Consider the following 19781-nt stretch of genomic DNA (forward strand, 5'->3'; position numbering starts at 1 on the left):
TATTCTAAATACGGATTAACAATTTAAGAGGACTAATGTCAGAGGGTCAACGATGACCTGACACTTCGTTGTATTCTAGACATGGAACAACTGTGTGCTTGTTACGAGTTCTATAACCAGTGGGAATTATGGTTGGTGATGCACCATGTTAATTATTGTGCATGTATAGTTTTTTTTATTAAATATATGTTCCTTTACCAGCAGTTCATGCTCTTACAGGTTCTAACAGCTCATCATCTATCTTTGTTCCTAAGAAAACTCTCTTTTAACGCTTTCGAAATCATCAATAGATGGCGGGTCTATCACAAATTAACCAAAATTCATATTGACACGTCTACAGATCGGTGCTGCAAGAAAACTCTAAAGTGTCCTTAACCAAAAATAAGTATGTATAAGTCAAATCAAGACACTTTGAGCAAGCTACATATCAGACTTCCAACCAAAAGGATTGCTATCGTATCACGCCTACCAATAAGTGCATCATCATTCAAACTACATGTTCTAAAAGCTAGCAAACAAAGACATGGAGTCATATAACTAACAAATACGGCAGTAGGTTTACCCATGTATGAGTACGGATGACAAAAGTGGTCTTAATACGTCATACTTTCTTCAGGATTTGATAAATTTGTTCTTGTGAAGGAAAAATATATGCATTAGGGAGCTTGTGCATGTACTGAAATCATTGAAAGCCTCTGTTACACAGAATTATTTCAGTAACAGCGAAGTATCAGGAATTATTCCAGAAAAGCAAAAGTTTTACAGGCTCAGTTTTAACTTTGAATTTCGACTGTCTTATATTGTTAAAAATCACAAAATTGAAAACTGCATTATTTGTAATAAATTAGATAAATTTCTTTTCTTTTAACATGTTTAAAGAAATAGAATATTTACAGAAACTCCTCCAGAATGACAAAAAAAAAACTGTATATAGGTTTAGCCGAATTAAATCCCGCAAATTCCACCTTCATATTAGTTGATAAATATCTATATATATATATATATCTAAGTTTTGAATACTGGTAAGAAATCAACGCATGCATTTTCAACTGCAAACCTTTTGACTGCACAAATGTGAGTGAAAATAAATGCAGTCGTAATAAAATAAAAAATACGTTGAGAAATTAAAGTGTTTGTAAATTATATAATCCAAAATGTCAAAATAAAGGTCACCGTGGGACTTAACTTTAGTTTGTAATTCACCGCATTCTAATTTTGCATCTGGGGTCAGTTTCACAACGAATCTTACGACTAAAACTGGTCGTAAGTCATGAATAGTTCAGTTTACTTACGATTAATCTTGTCTTAAGTTTTGTTGTGAAACCGACTTCTGTATCTGAAGTTTGGTAAACCTTAGTTTTTCAGCTATATATGTCGCGGGCAGGATTCCATTATGATTGGATCAATATCACAGTGACCTGATTTTAGTTTACTGACCATCCCTTATTATATGATGTATATTCATATACTTAGTTTGGAAAACCCAGGTTCAACGGTTCAAAAGATATGGAACGGACACAAACCAGACAAGAAGGAATCAAACAATGTTTGAAAACTTGACGGCTCAAATGTCAATGCCAATGTCAAAATGAACTGATTTAATTTATGAAGAACCACGTGCCATCCCATAATACATTTCTGAACTAAGTGTACTTAACATCAGTTCTATAGTTCAAAGCAATGCATTCTATATTTGGTTTTTGGATGAACTGTATATCTGTATTACCTGATTTGATTCGACACAGACCACAAACAAGTGGGGACTGACGGACGGACAGACTTAAAATGTGATTCATGTATCCTCTTTAACTTTGCTTGTGGTTGTACGATAGTGATTTCCGGTCTTGACACGGTTTGTAGGCTGTTAACAAACAGGAGACTATTGTCACTGTTGATGTGACAAAGACGTCTACTTTTTACTCTCTTTATTGCGTTGATAATATTAACACATTTAAGGTCAAATATTTGTTATTATACTTCGTTTTTGTAGAAAGTACCGTTTTACACATAGCAGAGTGAAAACGTCAAAATGACGTACATTATCGCCAAACCATGAACGATATGCATATAAGAATCAGAGAGACGTTATAATAGTATCGTGTAAAGTGAAATTTGAATTAACTATATTACCAGCTGCTTCAAATAAGACAATAATACTACAAAAGTGTTATTCTTTCAATTTTTTATGAATGACCTTTGGCCCCAATTTAAAAAAAAATGCACCATATTTCACTTTTACGACCGGGAAAAATGGAATCTACACATGTTTTCCTTTCGAATGATATATAATATAGCTGTGTGTTAGATAGGTGCATTAAAAATATTTTTAAGGTCTGAATGTCACTCGCCTATTATACATGATTATTAGCTTAGGTATAGCTTAATCAAGCGGAAGAAGGCCTTGCTAAATTTAAGATTAAACTAGCGACTTGAATTTGTACAAACCTAACTTGACGAATACAAATAACATCATAGCTGTCAATTATACTAATGAATTGTGAAGATTACATTTACATTACGTTTAGTGTAATACTATGTCACACTATCATATTATCATTACGTTTAGTGTAATACTATGTCACACTATCATGCTATCATTACGTTTAGTGTAATACTATGTCACACTATCATGTTATCATTACGTTTAGTGTAATACTATGTCACACTATCATTTTATCATTACGTTTAGTGTAATACTAAATGTCACACTATCATGTTATCATTACGTTTAGTGTAATACTATGTCACACTATCATATTATCATTACGTTTAGTGTAATACTATGTCACACTACCATATCATCATTACGTTTAGTGTAATACTATGTCACACTATCATGTTATCATTACGTTTAGTGTAATGCTATGTCACACTATCATGTTATCATTACGTTTAGTGTAATACTAAATGTCACACTATCATATTGTCATTACGTTTAGTGTAATACTATGTCACACTATCATGTTATCATTACGTTTAGTGTAATACTATGTCACACTATCATGTTATCATTACGTTTAGTGTAATACTAAATGTCACACTATCATGTTATCATTACGTTTAGTGTAATACTATGTCACACTATCATATTATCATTACGTTTAGTGTAATACTATGTCACACTATCATATTATCATTACGTTTAGTGTAATACTATGTCACACTATCATGTTATCATTACGTTTAGTGTAATACTATGTCACACTATCATGAATGAATGAATTTTATTCTCATCAACTAATGACATAGTTATAGAGACAATAAGTATATACAACAATATAATATACAGTGCATGTATGAGGAAAATGATATACATTAACCAGGAGGAGAGACTTTCACATTAACAGCTTTAATATATCGACATAATTTTTCTAAAACTGTAATATTATTTAAGGAAAACAGATGACATAATTTCAAGGTGTTTGGATTTTTCCAACAAAATTTCGGTAAATATTTTTGTCTTTCATTAACGAAAGATTTACAAGACAAAATATAATGATACTCGTCACCAATTTCAGCCGAGCCACAGATACGACACAATCTATGATTTCTCGACAGATTGTGCCATCTCCCTGTCTCAACTGGTAGACGATGGCTACCACATCTACCATTCCTGTATAAATTGGTCCTTCAGTTTTTGTTCTACACATTTAGAAATCCACAGAACAGAAAAAGTACCCTGCTGATTCCAAATATTTGACATTCCACAATTGTCTAGTGTGCTTTTTATAAAACATAACCATTTACTCTCCAAACCATAATTATTAGAATAGACGAATAATAGCTTATATAAAAGTGAAGAGACTTTACATTCTTCTCCATGTAAAAGACGACACCAAAATTTTACCATACGAACTCTTGCGTGAAATGAAATGGGATATCTTCCCAGCTCTCCGTAAATCATAAAATTTGGAGTAGATTGTTTCAAATGTAATATAAGTTTGCAAAATCGCAAATGTACTTTTTCGAGTAACTCTAAATTTTCAAACCCCCAAATTTCACATCCATACAAAAGTATCGGTAAAATAGTTTTGTCAAACATATCTAATTGACATTCAATAGATAAATTGTTCTTTCTACATTTTTGTAACAATCCATACATTGCTTTTGTAACTTTTCCATATAAATATTTTCTTGTCCTCCAAAAAAGCCACTTTTTGAAAAAATAATTCCAAGATATTTATATTCATTTACTATATCGATTTCATAATCTTCAATATAAAATTTTAAATTCTTTGACAGTCGACCTTTTGAGAATACCATAACTTTTGTTTTCTGCACATTTACTTTCAGTTTCCATCGTTTACAATAATCACAAAATTCATTAAGCATCAATTGTAAGTCTTCATTTGATTCTGACATCAAAATTGTATCGTCAGCATACAGTAAAATAAACATTTTGAAATAAACCATTAGTTCATTTTCTATATCTTTACTAATAGTTTCTAAACCTTTAACATTTGTAGTTTCTAGAAAGTCTTGCAAGTCATTTAGATATAAAGAAAACAATATAGGAGAGAGATTCTCCCCTTGTCTAACTCCTATATCACAAGCAAAGAAGTCAGACTTTTCATTATTATGTACTATACAGGATTTCGTATCTTGATACATATTTTGTACAATTCTAAATAATTTACCATTTATGTGGTTCTGTAGAAGTTTGAAAAATAAAGAGTTTCCATGTACAAAATCAAAGGCTTTTTCAAAATCGACAAACGCACAGTAAAGTTTCTTTCTTTTTAAAAACAATAATTGAAACAATACATACAGAGACAAAATATGGTCGTTAGTAGAATATCCGGATCTGAATCCAGCTTGATTATCATGTAAAATCTTATAATGATCGAAAAATGTACTTAATCTATCATTCAAAATAGATGTGAATATCTTCCCAATGCAAGATAACAGTGTTATGGGTCTATAATGTTTTGGTTCCATTTTACTCCCTTTATTCTTAAAAATAGGTAAAACATTACCAAAAAGCCAGGAATCTGGTACAATACCTGTATCAAAAATCAAATTGAATAAATAAACATAAATGTCAATCATAGAATCCAATGAAGATGAAATGTATTCATTAATAATTAAATCATCACCTGGAGACTTGTTATTTTTCGCTTTTTTTACTGCTTTTCTTATTTCATCTGCAGTTATTTCCATGTTATCATTACGTTTAGTGTAATACTAAATGTCACACTATCATGTTATCATTACGTTTAGTGTAATACTATGTCACACTATCATATTCTATGTTGTAAAGCATAATAAGCACAATCAGAAGAATTGAAAAAAAAACCATTCAAATGGAAGCATCAGGAGCAATTTTGTGTTAATTTCCGAGGTTTCATTTTTGTATTGTCCTTTGACATGAAATTCAATTTCCCTTCCAACAGATATCTTTCCAGACAAGCTAAATGTTCACTGTGTCGTTCTTTGAAAAAGCAACACTGTCAACACGCTACTTCAGATTTAAAATTCTCCTATTTTACAAGACATCGATTTCCCGATCCCTTGAGATAATCTTTACATGACCACGATGCATACCGCGATTGACTTTTTTTATGCAATTTAAAGTTCAATTAGGTTTGCTGTTTCACACATATAATCATGGTTTATGTAAATGTAAAGAACAGTAAAACTTTCTGGGTTTCATTTGTGCCAAGGTTTTCTGTGTACAGTAATAAAACCGACAATTTTGGGTGATTGTTCGTCAATATAGAAATGCAGACAAGACAATACACAAACCTCTTTACCATCACTTCCAAGTATGTTAACATAACATATAACTGTAATGTGAATTTAAAAGTAAAATAACAAAAATACCCAACTCCAAGGAAAATTCAAATTGGAAAGTCACCAATCAAATGACAAAATCAAAAGCTCAAACACATCAAAGGAATGGAAAACAACTATTTTTAGATGGTGACGTTCCCTTGTCACCATCTTATGGTGTTTATATATCTCAACATGTACGATTCGCTCGTGTATGTAACAACTTATTAGATTTTAGCGAGAGAAATTTATGTATTACTGAAAAATTATTACACCAGGGTTTTCGATATCACAAACTAGTCAAAACATTTACTAAATTTTATCATCGGTATACGGAAATAATTCGTAAATATTACTCAACATGCAGACATCTTATACGTTCAGGTATTTCACATCCAATCTTTTATGGTAATATTCTTTACAAAGCACAAAAATGTCAGTATTCACCTCAAAAGCTTACAAAACCTATGAACAGACTTATTAAGAATGGATATAGTTACGATACTGTTGTCAGGTTATTAAAGATTGCATATTTTGGTTTTAATATTTATTCACTTATAGGGTCTTTGCATCGAAATTAAACACATTTATTTAAAAAAACAGTTGTTGGCATAACACGGGTTATGTTCTTCTCATATATTTTATGATAGCATGATACTAAATCCCCTAACGGGAGGGAATGTGCCTGATATTCATATGATGAAGACATAATTTTTCAATCAGTTTAATTGAGGTCTAGAACTGGCATTTCAGTTAACTGTTAGTGGTCTGTTGTTATTAAATGTATTATTGTCATTTTATTTATTTTCTTTTGTTACATCTTCTGACATCGGACTCGGACTTCTCTTGAACTCAATTTTAATGTGCGGATTGTTATGCGTTTACTTTTCTACATTGGCTAGAGGTATAGAGGGAGGGTTGAGATCTCACAAACATGTTTAACCCCGCCGCAATTTTGCGCATGTCCCAAGTCAGGAGCCTCTGGCCTTTGTTAGTCTTGTATGATTTTTGATTTTAGTTTTTTTTGGTATAATTCGGAGTTAAGTATGACGTCCATTATCACTGTACTAGTATACATATTTTTTTAGGGGCCAGCTGAAAGACGCCTCCGGGTGCGGAGTTTCTCGCTACATTGAAGACCATTGGTGGCCTTCGGCTGTTGTTTACTCTATGGTCGGGTTGTTGTCGCTTTGACACATTCCCCATTTCCTTTCTCAATTTTTATGTCTTTATAAAAGCAAAAGATATTATCATACTTATTAGTTTTGTCTATCAAATACTACGTCATCTATTTTCTAATTTCAATTTATTTTGTAAGATTTGTCCCATGATGTTACAATTCGTTCGATTGCTTACATTGGCTGTAAATTTAAAGACATATTATTAACTCTCGGATGTAAACACGTCTTCTGATTGGCTGAACATTTTTTGTCTATCAGCCGATATACATAGTTGTGTTATGTGACCGTGACGTCATCAACGTTTATCATGATTTTCTCTTTATAAATGGTATTATAAGGAATGACTTAAATAACGAAATAAGATATGAAAAGCAAAAATGCAATTGTATATAGAGAAAAAGAATAACTAAAGGGCATACGATACAGTAGAGATCCCTCGTTGATTTTTTCCTAAAATTTTGATAGTAGGTCAATTTCAATATTTGGAGGAAAATTCCCGAAAATTCATAAATAATGACTTTTAAAGAAAGTAACAATACCATTCAATCGGGAAAACCAACGGTCCATTCTATATAAAATCTATACTCATAATTAGCTATTGCAGCTTTTGTCATGTTTGTGCTGATGTAAAAAATAGCAGGTCCTTTTGTTCCGTAATGTGTCTTATTTGTTAAAATGTTATTCAGCATGTTACAGTTTAAGCAACGAATAGTAGAATAGCTCCGAAATCCTTGCAATTTTTTTTTCTCTTAGTACGTTGAGCAGATTCCGTTTGGCCGTACAGTTTTGGCAGTTATTCGGTGCTTTTGCCAGACTAAAAAGCTCCACAATTCTTCTTCCGTCTTTCCATGTTATACTGTCAGAACTCTCTTCTGTGTCTTTTACCTTTTATTCAATTCGTCATGCTATTTTTTTTTGTTCATCTCCAGTATTTCCTTTGATCTCACTTCTCTTCGGCGGATTTCGCCGTCTTTTAGAAACGACAAAGCCGCTTTTTTAGCAGGTACGTTTTTCTTGAAATTCGCGCAACCTGATTATGATGTCAGTGAATATTGCGCGAAAAATTACTTCATCTAAAGCGACGTCGCGAAATGTTAACGTTCTTATTAAAAACACCGCGAAATTACAACGTTCTGGTTACCAACGTCGCGAAAACAACACGAAAAGTTTTGAAAACATTATTATCTGCCCCTGCTACTGTATCGTATTCCCTTAAGAGAAAAGGAATTATGGAAAATTGCGCCAATATCAAAAACTTTAAAATCAATAACTAAAAGTAATGCCCTCAAAGAGGATGACATCAATGAATCATCAACCATTTTTTTCCAAAATAGGCCATCATATTAAAGAATTGTGTTATATTTAATTAAATTAAACAAGAGATAATACTTTGTAGGAGAGATTGATAATATCGAAAACCTGTTACAAATTAATTCTAATGAACATACATCGAATACATATGCTTAATATATCCGATAATATATCAAATTAATCAAAAAGGTTTATCTGAATTTTGACCTTGATTAATGATTATTACACGAACAAGTTATTCAACATCTGTACTTCAGAACATAAACTTTCCAATATAGATAAATTGGGAAGGATCAATAGTAAAGTTTCAATTAATGTTTTCGTTGAGGATTATTGTTCAAGAAGAAATAAATAACTCTTGACATTACAATTTTAATTTATCTTTAGTCTTTTTATTCTTAATATATTTCATTTGGTTTTAATCATTGTTTTTTTAATCAAAGATAACTTTGAAACGCAGCACGTTTTGTTAATCGCATTCATGATTTCAATAAAGCAAGATTATACTAACATTCAAATGTTTCCCTTTCTTAATAAATGTGTAGCGGTTATTATTGAGGTAAAATAATTGTATGTACAGTGGAATATCCGTCAGTTGCAGGAAATCAAAAGATTTTTCATATATTGTGGGGCCATGTTTTTCCCTTCAAATTATGGGGACAAACATGAACTTTGATAATATACTGGCACAAGAGTTTTTTTTTAAACGAACTATTTATACACCTTCTGAAACAAACGCATTTTTATTTATCAAGGAAACAAACACAGCGTAAGTAGATCTAATATATTCTTATAAGGCAGTCAATTTAAGCACCGTTGTTAAAGTCTTATTATGCATACAATTAATCTGCACTTGTTAAAATCAGCTGAAAAACGTATATGACTCTTATACTAATGAATCAGATGAACGTATGAGCTTCAACACTCCAAGCTTACAATGCTATGGAATTAACATACAAAGAACATTGGATTGAATTCTATAGTTTTTGCCAGGAATGATGATGGGACCCGGGTTATGAAAAAAAGTAAAATTACAAAAATACTGAACTTAGAGGAAAATCTAATCGGAAAGTCCATAATCACATGGCAAAATCAAATAACAAAACACATAAAAAACGAATGGACAAGAATTGTCATATTCCTGACTTGGTACAGGCATTTTCAATTGTAGAAAATGGTGGATTAAACCTGGTTTTATAGCGCTAACCCTCTCACTTTGATGACAGTCTCATCAAATTCCGTTATATTATATTAACAATGATGCGTGAACTAAACAGAGAAAATAAATAAAATAGTCAAAACATGGGTACAGCAGTCATCATCGTGTAACGATTTTAAAAGGAACATTTTAACAGAACACAAAAACATCTACAAACACATTCATTGATTCGCGTGTGACAACAAAATACACTCAATTTACAGGTTATTCACCTTTATTTGTTGTATCGTAAAAGAGATAACATTTCAAATAGATACTGTATAATGTATAATTTAGTTTTCTTATTTTTGATATTAAGAGACACTGGTGTAACAAATTATAAGTTTGGTTTCTTTGATTTCAGCACCCACTGGATGGATGCCACTTCAAGTGGACGTTTCGTCCCCGAAGGTAACATATGTCAAGAAGACAGCATGAAAATATGTACATGTACTATACATTTTGACATTGTTTTTTTATATTGATAGATTCATAATGCTGTGGGTTTTTTTTTACCTCTAGCTAGACATTTTGCTTGCAATGATCTTCGACTACATGTTGATTTGGTCTTCAAACCTTTTTGATTCGAGCGCCACCGATGAACGATGAAACGCTCGTCTGGCGTTACAAATCGCACAAACAAATGACTTTTAGGGCATTTATTTTTCTAAATTTGGAAACGGTTAAGTATATCGCCACAAAGAGCATCGAACATGAACAGCAAAAAAAACTAGTAAAATTACGATAAAAGGAATACAGGCCTTAGGTCAACACTAACGTTTCCGTGAGAGAAGCAACTACATCGAAAATGGGTTACCATATCATCCGAATTGGTCCACATCACACTTACAAATGTAGAAGTGTGCAGAAAATATGAAAATGCAATCTTTGGTAAATGCATAAATACTAAAGATTTATCATGATCTTAAGATTTTATAATTTATAATCATTTCTGAAATGATATGGTCATTATAACTGATATATTTATTTTCAATTATTAGTAGTTCCATCTGAACATTGACCAAATAAATAGTGTCCATACAAATTCGAGTAAAAACGAAACACTTGAACTATTTAGTTTACAAATAGACACCTCAACTTTATTTCTTGTAGTAATTTGTTGTTGAGGTAACGTTTGTAATGATATTGCAGAACTTGTTTAGGCAAATGCTAATCGGTCAGGAATATGACATTTGTTATCCATTCGTTTGATGTGTTAGAGCTTTTGATTTTGCCATTTGATTAGGAACCTTCCGTTTTGAATTTTCCTCGGAGTTCAGTTGTTTTGTGATTTTACTTTTTGCTTTTTCAACCATTCAACCAAATACGTTTTAATCGCTTGCATGTCAAACTTCACACTATTCATTTTCTGGCAACAACTACGTTCGTTTAATCCCAAAATCATTTATTTCTACGAACTGATATTTGAGGAGATCTGGATTACAAAAAATATTTTGATTACCTAAATCCTTTGACCAGTTAGGCTTCATATTGTATTAAATCAATATCATAAGCTTTAAATAACGATATTTCTTAAAAACTTTGTAAGCTTCGTCGTTTATTTTAATTAAATGCAATTGATCGCAACTTCAAAATATTTTATCATTACTAGTTCTTAACATTGTGCGGTCTTCTCTTAATGAGAAATCTTCAGTTTAGCAAAAGATAAAATCCCTTCGTGTACATTACAGAACAAAGAACAATGAATAAGTATGATATTAAAACGTAATTTGCTTGGATATGTAATTGAATGCTACGATAATAAGAGCTCATGAAGCTAGTTTGAAATAGAATAGGCTAACCTTCTCTAGTCTGTCTTGATACTATGATGTTAATTTAATTAAATGAAATTGAAGTTAATAATAATATTCAATTACAAAATAGCATGTTTCAATAAAGGCAACAGTAGTATACCGCTGTTCAATAATCCATTTAGCGAAAAAAAATCTGGGCCACAAACCAAAACCGAGGGGAACACATCAAAATATACGAAATTGCATGTTTCGTATAATGTGAAAGATATTCGGAATGCTATTGTCAACAAAAATTTATATGGTAAAAATTAAAACGTTTATCCGTAGTATTTTCTACGTTCGAAGGAGAGTTGAATTGAAGTTGATGGTCTATATATGGTCATCCTGTTAAAAGAAATTCTTCGGAATGATATACGGTAACATTTTTGAATGTTACTTGTAAGCAATCGATAAAGGCGAACAAGAAACCCTTACTGTTAAATGAAAACATTTTTTTTCAAGAAGAACTTTACTATCTGGCATGTAACAATCAAACATGAAACAACACCTTCGTAAAACTAGCATCGACTTTGAGGGGCTTGAACAAAAAATCTTTAACATTGGTACTGGCGCCATGCGAATGACTAAAACAGTGGTCAAATTGATGCAAAAGACGAGAGACATATGACTATTTAATGCGAGGTTACTCTAGATGATGGAACAGTGAAATACAAAATTACATTTTCAGATTTGTTTTTCTCTGTTTGTTTATAAAGTTTACACTAAATTAAAATATTTTTCTAGATGTAAAAAAATATTGCATCTTTTTTGGGTTATGAGAACAAGAAGGATATCAAGTTTACTAGAAGTGTTGCAATATAGCAATAAAAACAATCAGAAAGTAGAAAAAAGTAGATTTACTTTATTGTTTCATCCTTTTCTTATTTTTTGGGGTTCTTGGCACTTTTGTTCACCAAATCACAGTATCACATAATATGTACATAAATAAATTGTATGTAGCATTATATGAAAATTTGTAACTTGTAAGCATTAGACGTAGTCAAATGGTCAAATAAAAGGGAGACAAATAAAGACTTCCAGAATATTTTCAGGAAGGCATATTAGATTATCAATTGTCAATGATTGAGTTTCCACAACTTACTTGTTTTAATCGGTATACTTTTGTATTTTTTTTTATCAATAAATTTAAACCTAACTAAATATTATTGTTATACAAATGTGTACATTCACGGTCCTACGATTTGTCGATGTCTTTATTTTGGCATAGAGCAAGGTAAGGTTTTTCTCTGACTGTTAATGACGTCTTTACACTCCATTCAGAGTTACATTGTACCACATTGCGAGTGCTCGTTTTGTGTGTGATATGTATACACATATATATCGTACTGGAATGCAATATCTCCGCTATTCACGAAATAAGTTTGTTTACATTAAAGAGTAGTTCAGTCAATATACCTTTTGAACAATAGAAAAGAGATATGAATGGGATAATATTGACATTGCAGTATAATGTAATTGTTATTCGGACTTCACAGGGATATGGGTTCATATCCCCTGATGATGAGTAGATATAAAAAAAATGACACGGAATATGAGCCCGAATGACATATACTAATATTAATCTCAGAAGGCCTTACGGACACTAAATCCGAAGTAAAAGCAGTATCAGTTTTGTTTGCATCTATCAAGAAAAGAAATAAAATCCCCTTCAATATATTACTCGTTAAGCCCATTAAACTTGATAAATATTTATATATATATTAGACTCAAACAGCATTATGGCGTATTTGTAATTGTGTTATCAAATTATAAATGCCAAAGAATGCTCAAAACTGCAATGTGGTTGATTTTAGCGAATTTGGAGTCATGATATAAAAAAGTAGGACCATTATTTGTTAACCAACATCTTTTTGAAATATAGCTGTGTAATGTGTTTCAGATACAGATCCAATCTTCTTGGTGTTATTAGATGCAAAATTATACCAAAAACATCGGTAAAACATACTTCATTGTAACAAAGCGATTGTAAAAACATAGTACAGTTCATAATAACATGTTGATTTTGTTGATTTTAACTACTTGTGGAAAATCGTTAATTTGTATTATTTGGATTCTTTCTACTCAAATTCACCATTTTTGGTTATTTGATTTTTTACATTTTTTGTATTCTGACCGTGTGAGTATAAATAATCAACGGAAACTCGATGGTTTTACCGAAATGTGTTTGAGATTCATTTCACCTGATCAAAGGTAACTCACTTTTGATGTAATTTAAATACAGCAAAACTTTTGGTTCAGTGGATTTTTTGAAATTTTAGCGACTATCAAACAGCGAACTATGGACCATACGTATTACCTTTTTCAATGTCATGATTTATGATAAGCACTATTAAAGTATCTTTTCTGTAACTCTACTTTGTAATAGAAGTTATTATGATTTCTTTGTTCTTTTATTTTATAAATGATATTGATGTGTTGGGGTAAGAAAAAAAAAGTTTTCCCTTTGAGATATATCGATCCATTCTGCATATGATCACTGAAGATAAGACTACCTTTCAAAAGTAAAAACATATCAGTGGATTAGTACATTTATTATTGTCCTCGAGTTTGATAGATAATTTTCAAAGAAACGTGAAAAAAATGAGTCTACTATCAACAAGTGAAAACTCAGACTTATTAAAGCACTCACTGGTCTATATATTTAAAGACTTTCGTGACTATATATCTCAGGATCATAAGACTGGACACAATTGGTATTGATACTTCTGTTGGCAGTTTTTTAATGTACTAATGGTTTAATGAGAGTGTTCTTCTCATTTCTTTACCGACATTACATACTTTAAAGAGTTTTTGAGTTACATTTAATCAAAAACAAAACGATACTTTTCGAATCTTAAATAACAGAATTGATATGCCGATTATTACATTTTGTTTTTTTTTTACTTTAAGATGTTACATGGATCATTGTTATAAATTCATGTATCATTTATACTTAAACTTATTTTAATATCCTAAAATTGAAAGTTTTAAATGTCTTGAAAAATCTAAGGGTCTGTCTAAAAAACGATATCCTAGAACATGTTTCAATCACAAGACATCACATTATGTTCGCGTCTTTATATGCATCATACCGTATAATTTGCCACTATTCGTTAAACGCAATCCATTCATTCGTTATTTTCATCATAGTGATGCTCGTGAAGCACATCATATAAGGTGATGTTAGAAGTATTGACACTGAGCGTAAAAGAGAGCCGAATGATACTTAAGAGACATTCAAACTTATAAGTCAAAAATAGAATGACAACGCCATTGCTACGAAAGAAAAAGACTAACAGACAAACCAAAATTACACAAAACACAACATAGAAAAAAAAGACTCAACAACACGAACTCCGAGGAAAAAAGGGATGGCAGAATTATCGACAATGACCGTGTAAGAAACGATGTTTCAAAGGAGATGCGAGATACAAAAAGGACATTCAATCTCATGAGTCGAAAATAAACTGACAACGAAATGGCAAAAAAATAAAAAAAAAAAAATTGACAAACAACAATAAACAATTCTTGTTATAGAATACTGCAAACTGAGCAATACGAACACCACCAAAAAACCTTTGGTGATTTAGGTGCTCTGGGAGGGTAAGCAGATACTGCTTTACATATTGCACCCGATGTGTTCAAACTGTAAATTAAATCTTTAAATTATCAATTTTGAATGAAATGTTGCCTTTGCATGTGCAGAATTAAAGAACAATCACTTTACAGTAATGAAAATGTTACCAAATAATACAGTACTGATATAGTACTCATTTTACCCGAATAGGATTGGTATTAAATCTAGATTGTAAAATTATAGTACTAAATAATACAACAGTAGTCAATATGTCCACTCCATAGAAGCACATGGTCATAAAAGGCATGATACAAAAAGACCATATCGGAACAACAACGAATTACAACTTATCCAACAGTGAAAAAAATTACGAATTTCAACATCAGCTCACCAGTATGTTCTTCAATATCAAAAAATCAAAACAGAATTGGTCTAATATTTACAAATTTTATTCGATGATTAAACTCAAAAAAGCAAATGAACTTAACGAAAATAATTCACTCATTACTTTTTTTGACATACGTATTTTATAGTCCGTCAATTTACCATCTGATTTTTGGAGATTACAAAAACCCTTGATGATACAAAACAGAGATTTCGATGCCTTAATATATACAAATACAATAGTCCAACTACTACTGTCATCTTTAGACAACAATAAAGTACTGTAAACCAAATTATTTTCACGGATACTTTATTTTGCCTTTAGGCCTTTCTTACCCGTTTCGTGGCGATTTGATGTCGCGATTGTGAAATTTACTTGATGTTAATAAATGATGAATAATTCCAGTTTTACACATTCTCGGCGTTTGCATTTGCTAAATTTTTCTTCTCGCCGCTAAAGTTGAGATAATTCGTTGGTTTACAGTATTCAACGGATAACAATCACTGTAAAATTGATAAAATTATATCTGAATACGAAAATAATTTCCTGCATATTACGAAATATCTTACCTTTATCAAATATCTGTGAAGGAAAGCATAATGTATAAATACCACTCAAATACCACCATGAACGTTTTCAATACTCTAAATGTTATTTTTCCATAATTAAATAATTAGTTCCCCACTTTGCCGTCAAGATACTACCATTTTATACCAATTCAATTATATGCACTGTTAAACAAACTCTTTGACAGTCCTATAAACATCACTTGACACAAAAGTATGGTATAATATATTTTTATGCATTTCAATAATCGGAAATTGTGTTAATTTCTTAGTTAATTGAAAACCAAGATTGCATCAACATGTTATGTACCAATTTGGTAGAGAAAATACAACATGTTTTATGAATATATAGATGTATAACTGGGGAATGATTTTAGATAATTTAGCAACATGTGTTATTTGATTAAAAGTAACATTTGTTAAAATAATATCTATATAATAAAATATTATTGAATTAAATGTTTCATCAAACAGCGAAGTCCTAATTATATAGGTGATAAACCCACATAAATTTGGAATTTGAGTAACCATCAACAAATCAATCAATTTATTTAGTATCACTCGAACAAACTTATCTAAACTGGGTCGGTATAAAGTGGCAAGGTCGGTCTTTAAAAAAAGCACCGGAAGATACCGTTTTTTTTAATAGTATAACTTTAACTGTTTAGTCATCTTTTTGTAATATCCATTTGACGTGGCTCTATACTTATACATACCGTCCTTGTTTTATATGGCTATGGTAAAATTTTGTACTCTTGTCTTTCTCTTTTGCTTATGTGCTTTGTCAATCCGCTGTTTTGCATTTCTTTGTGAAGTGGCTCTGTACTTATACATCCCTTCATTGTGTTATGGTAAATTTTTGTAGTCTTGTCAGTTGTCTTTCATTTCTACTAATGTGCTTCGTCTTTACGTCCTTTTGTGTTTCTTTGTTACATATTTTTTTTATATTGAATAAGATTATACCGCAATGTTAATTGCTGCACCTCATTTTTTTACCTATTGTGTCTGTTTGTTTTGTTCATACATCGTTGTCAATATAATGACTCGGTGAAATTTATGCGACTGACATTCAAGTGAGAGGTTTATCTAGCTATAAAATCAGGTTTATCCCACCATTTTCTACACAAGAAAATGCCCTTGCTAAGTCAGAAATATGAAAGTTTTTGTGTTTGAGCTTTTAATTTTGCCATTTGATAAGGGACTTTCCGTTTTGGATTTTCCTCGGTCTTGAATAGGGACAAAACCATTTCGCCTTACAACACATACGTCAGCACAAACCTACAAAGACTATGATTGAAAACCTCTTACATAGTCTTGATATAAGTCTGTAATAACTTCAAGGACTAGATCCCAGATCTCCCGATTTGAAATAATGAGAATTTGAAAAAAAATCTAGATTTTTAAAGATACTGTCTTTTCTACCTCAGGGATAGATTACCGTAGCTGTTTTTGGCAAAACTTTTAGGAATTTTTGGTCTTCAATGCTCTTCAACTTCGTACTTTATTTGGCCTGTAAAACATTTTTTGATTCGAGCGTCACTGATGAGTCTTTTGTAGACGAAACGCGCGTCTGACGTAAATGTAAAATTTTAATCCTAGTATCTATAATCAGTTTATTTGCTACCAGTTTTCTACAGACAAACACGTATCATTGACATATCAGTCGAGTAGTTGGAACCAATCACGACGGTTTACTTAAAGTATCTTGTTTACCAATACATGTTAATAATTTTGCAATATATAACTCTTTAGTACATTATAACACATGATAAATGGTAAAAAGTAAAATCACCAAAAAACTGAACTCCGAGGAAAATTCAAAACGGAAAGTCTCTAATCAAATGGCAAAATCAAATGGTAAAACACTTCAAACGAATGGACAACAACTTTCATATTCCTGCCTTGGTACAGACATTTTCAAATGTAGAAAATGGTGGATTGAACATGGTTTTATAGCGCTAAACCCCTTGACATAATTGGTAAAATAGTCAAAATATGGGTACAGCAGTCATCAGTGTCACAATCTCAAAACAAACAATTATTTAACAAAACGGCACAAAAAGCATCTATCAAATTTAATAACCACATTCATTGCTTCGCGTGTTTGACGTCATAAAATGTAAACGTCACATAGGAAGAAATGTAAACTACTTTTATCGTTCAAAGTATTGTCCAAAAAATTACAATTTCACCTGGGGAATGGTGGTATACAAGGTTTAAAAAATCAAAAGTTAGGTTAGAATTAATTTCAGAAACTGACTGAGATTTAAAATTATCCAGAAGTTCTTTAGAATTTTTAACAATCCACATATTGTTAATACCACTACGCGAGTAAAATAATTTTGTCGTTCAAAGTAAAAACCGCTATACTTACCGAAGAGTACATGCGTATAGCATTTTCATATTAGGAGCAAGTAAAAGATAAAACAATATGAAACAAATCATAACTTGATTCTTTCCCCCAAATAGAGTCTACATATTTTATGAGATTGTCAAAAACGAATGGATTAAACTAGCCATTGTGTATGCAATACACTGGGGACAGAATTAAATAAGGGTTTGAACATTATCAAAATAACACTACTTTTAACAGGATATTAGTACTTCATTAAGTGAAAATCAACTTCAAGATTCATATGATTCCTTTATCTAACATATATGGAGGCTAGGACTTACATTTGAAATAAATGGTTGACTTCATCATTGTCATTAAATGTAATACCACCAAATCATGGTACGTCACATCCGGTTGCAAATGAAAAAGGGTCAAACAAAATATTTCTTTGAATTTGACAGTTGGAGGTAATTAATACTACATTTCATTGCATTATTCTGATTGATTGATTGTTGGTTGCTTAACGTCCAGTGGCAATTATTTCATGCATATTCAGGACGAGCATTATTCTGGGTCATACACATATATCTTGAGTGTTTCAAAGTACCATCATTTTATTAGTTGGTGTTACTATAGAATATTTTAGAAACATAAGGTTACATGGTTACTCAAGCACAGGTATAAAAAAAATGAGGTGAAAATTTGTTTAGTCCAGTGATGGTTATTTTCTTATATGCAATGAACTGTTATCTGCAATTTTGTTATACTGGACAGGATGAATGTTTACTCATGACAAGTATTTCTTATTTGAAACTAAGATAAATTCTGCACATTTGTTTTGAAAAGTGCAAATTAAATAAAACCTAATAGAGGAAACCAATGGTGGTATTACACCATGACTAAAACAAATATTTCAAGTATTTCTGTTATTATGACAGTTCCAATACTGGTCATATATTTCTTGCTAGATTAAAAATACTTAAGGGATCTTTAATTTTTTCTTATGACAGAAACTTTATACAGTGTCATAACAGCGTTTGTTTGAAAATCAAAATAACTAAATATTATGTAACCTTCCGTCAAAGATGGTTAAGGGCTTTCGCGAAAAATGTTTTCTTATTAATGTTATATATCACTGTCATTCTTATATGAAAATAAGAAGATGAGCAAATATCTCCTCTCTCCAAGTTTCTAGATCATATACTAATCTTTATTTAGATTGTTTACAACATTGTGTTGTTTATTCGTCATTATTGTGAATTTACCATTTATATTCGTTTGCATTCCAGCATGGAAATATAGTTTTGTAATCTTTTATTACTTGACCTCGTGGAAATGGATAGATATAAGAGCAGTTGCTATTGATTCTCAATCTCAATTTTGTATTATTCATTGTATAAATCGTTCTTTGTATTATTATTTGTACATTACGAGTTCATAAATAAAATATGTTGATATTGTAACGAAATCCGAGCGGTCAGGCTTTGTTGTTTACGTATAAACGTGTACCCTTAGTGTGTTGCTATAAGAATGTGTTATATATCTTAGTGTGTTGCTATAAGAATGTGTTATATATCTTAGTGTGTTGCTATAAGAATGTGTTGTATAACACCGTATAAATATAAAGGAACTCAAGTTATAACTGGCGACCCTTTTATGGTAG

At 31.1% G+C, this 19781-nt stretch overlaps 1 protein-coding gene across 2 annotated transcripts in view; it reads right to left on the reverse strand.

Annotated features, from left to right (window-relative positions):
- The window catches only part of LOC143065277 (neuronal acetylcholine receptor subunit alpha-10-like), a 95831-nt gene that overhangs the window by 48054 nt on the left and 27996 nt on the right, over window positions 1-19781 (reverse strand). The window contains exon 1 of one of the 2 annotated variants that reach the window (XM_076238750.1): window positions 15787-16090. The exons of the other annotated variant lie outside the window; for it this stretch is intronic. The gene's annotated coding sequence lies outside the window, so the exon portion shown is untranslated. Of the gene's footprint in view, window positions 1-15786; window positions 16091-19781 lie in introns of those variants that run through there. 2 annotated transcript variants of the gene reach the window in all.

This window comes from Mytilus galloprovincialis, chromosome 2 (genome assembly GCF_965363235.1).
Source record: "Mytilus galloprovincialis chromosome 2, xbMytGall1.hap1.1, whole genome shotgun sequence".
Classification (NCBI taxonomy): Eukaryota; Metazoa; Mollusca; class Bivalvia; order Mytilida; family Mytilidae; genus Mytilus; species Mytilus galloprovincialis.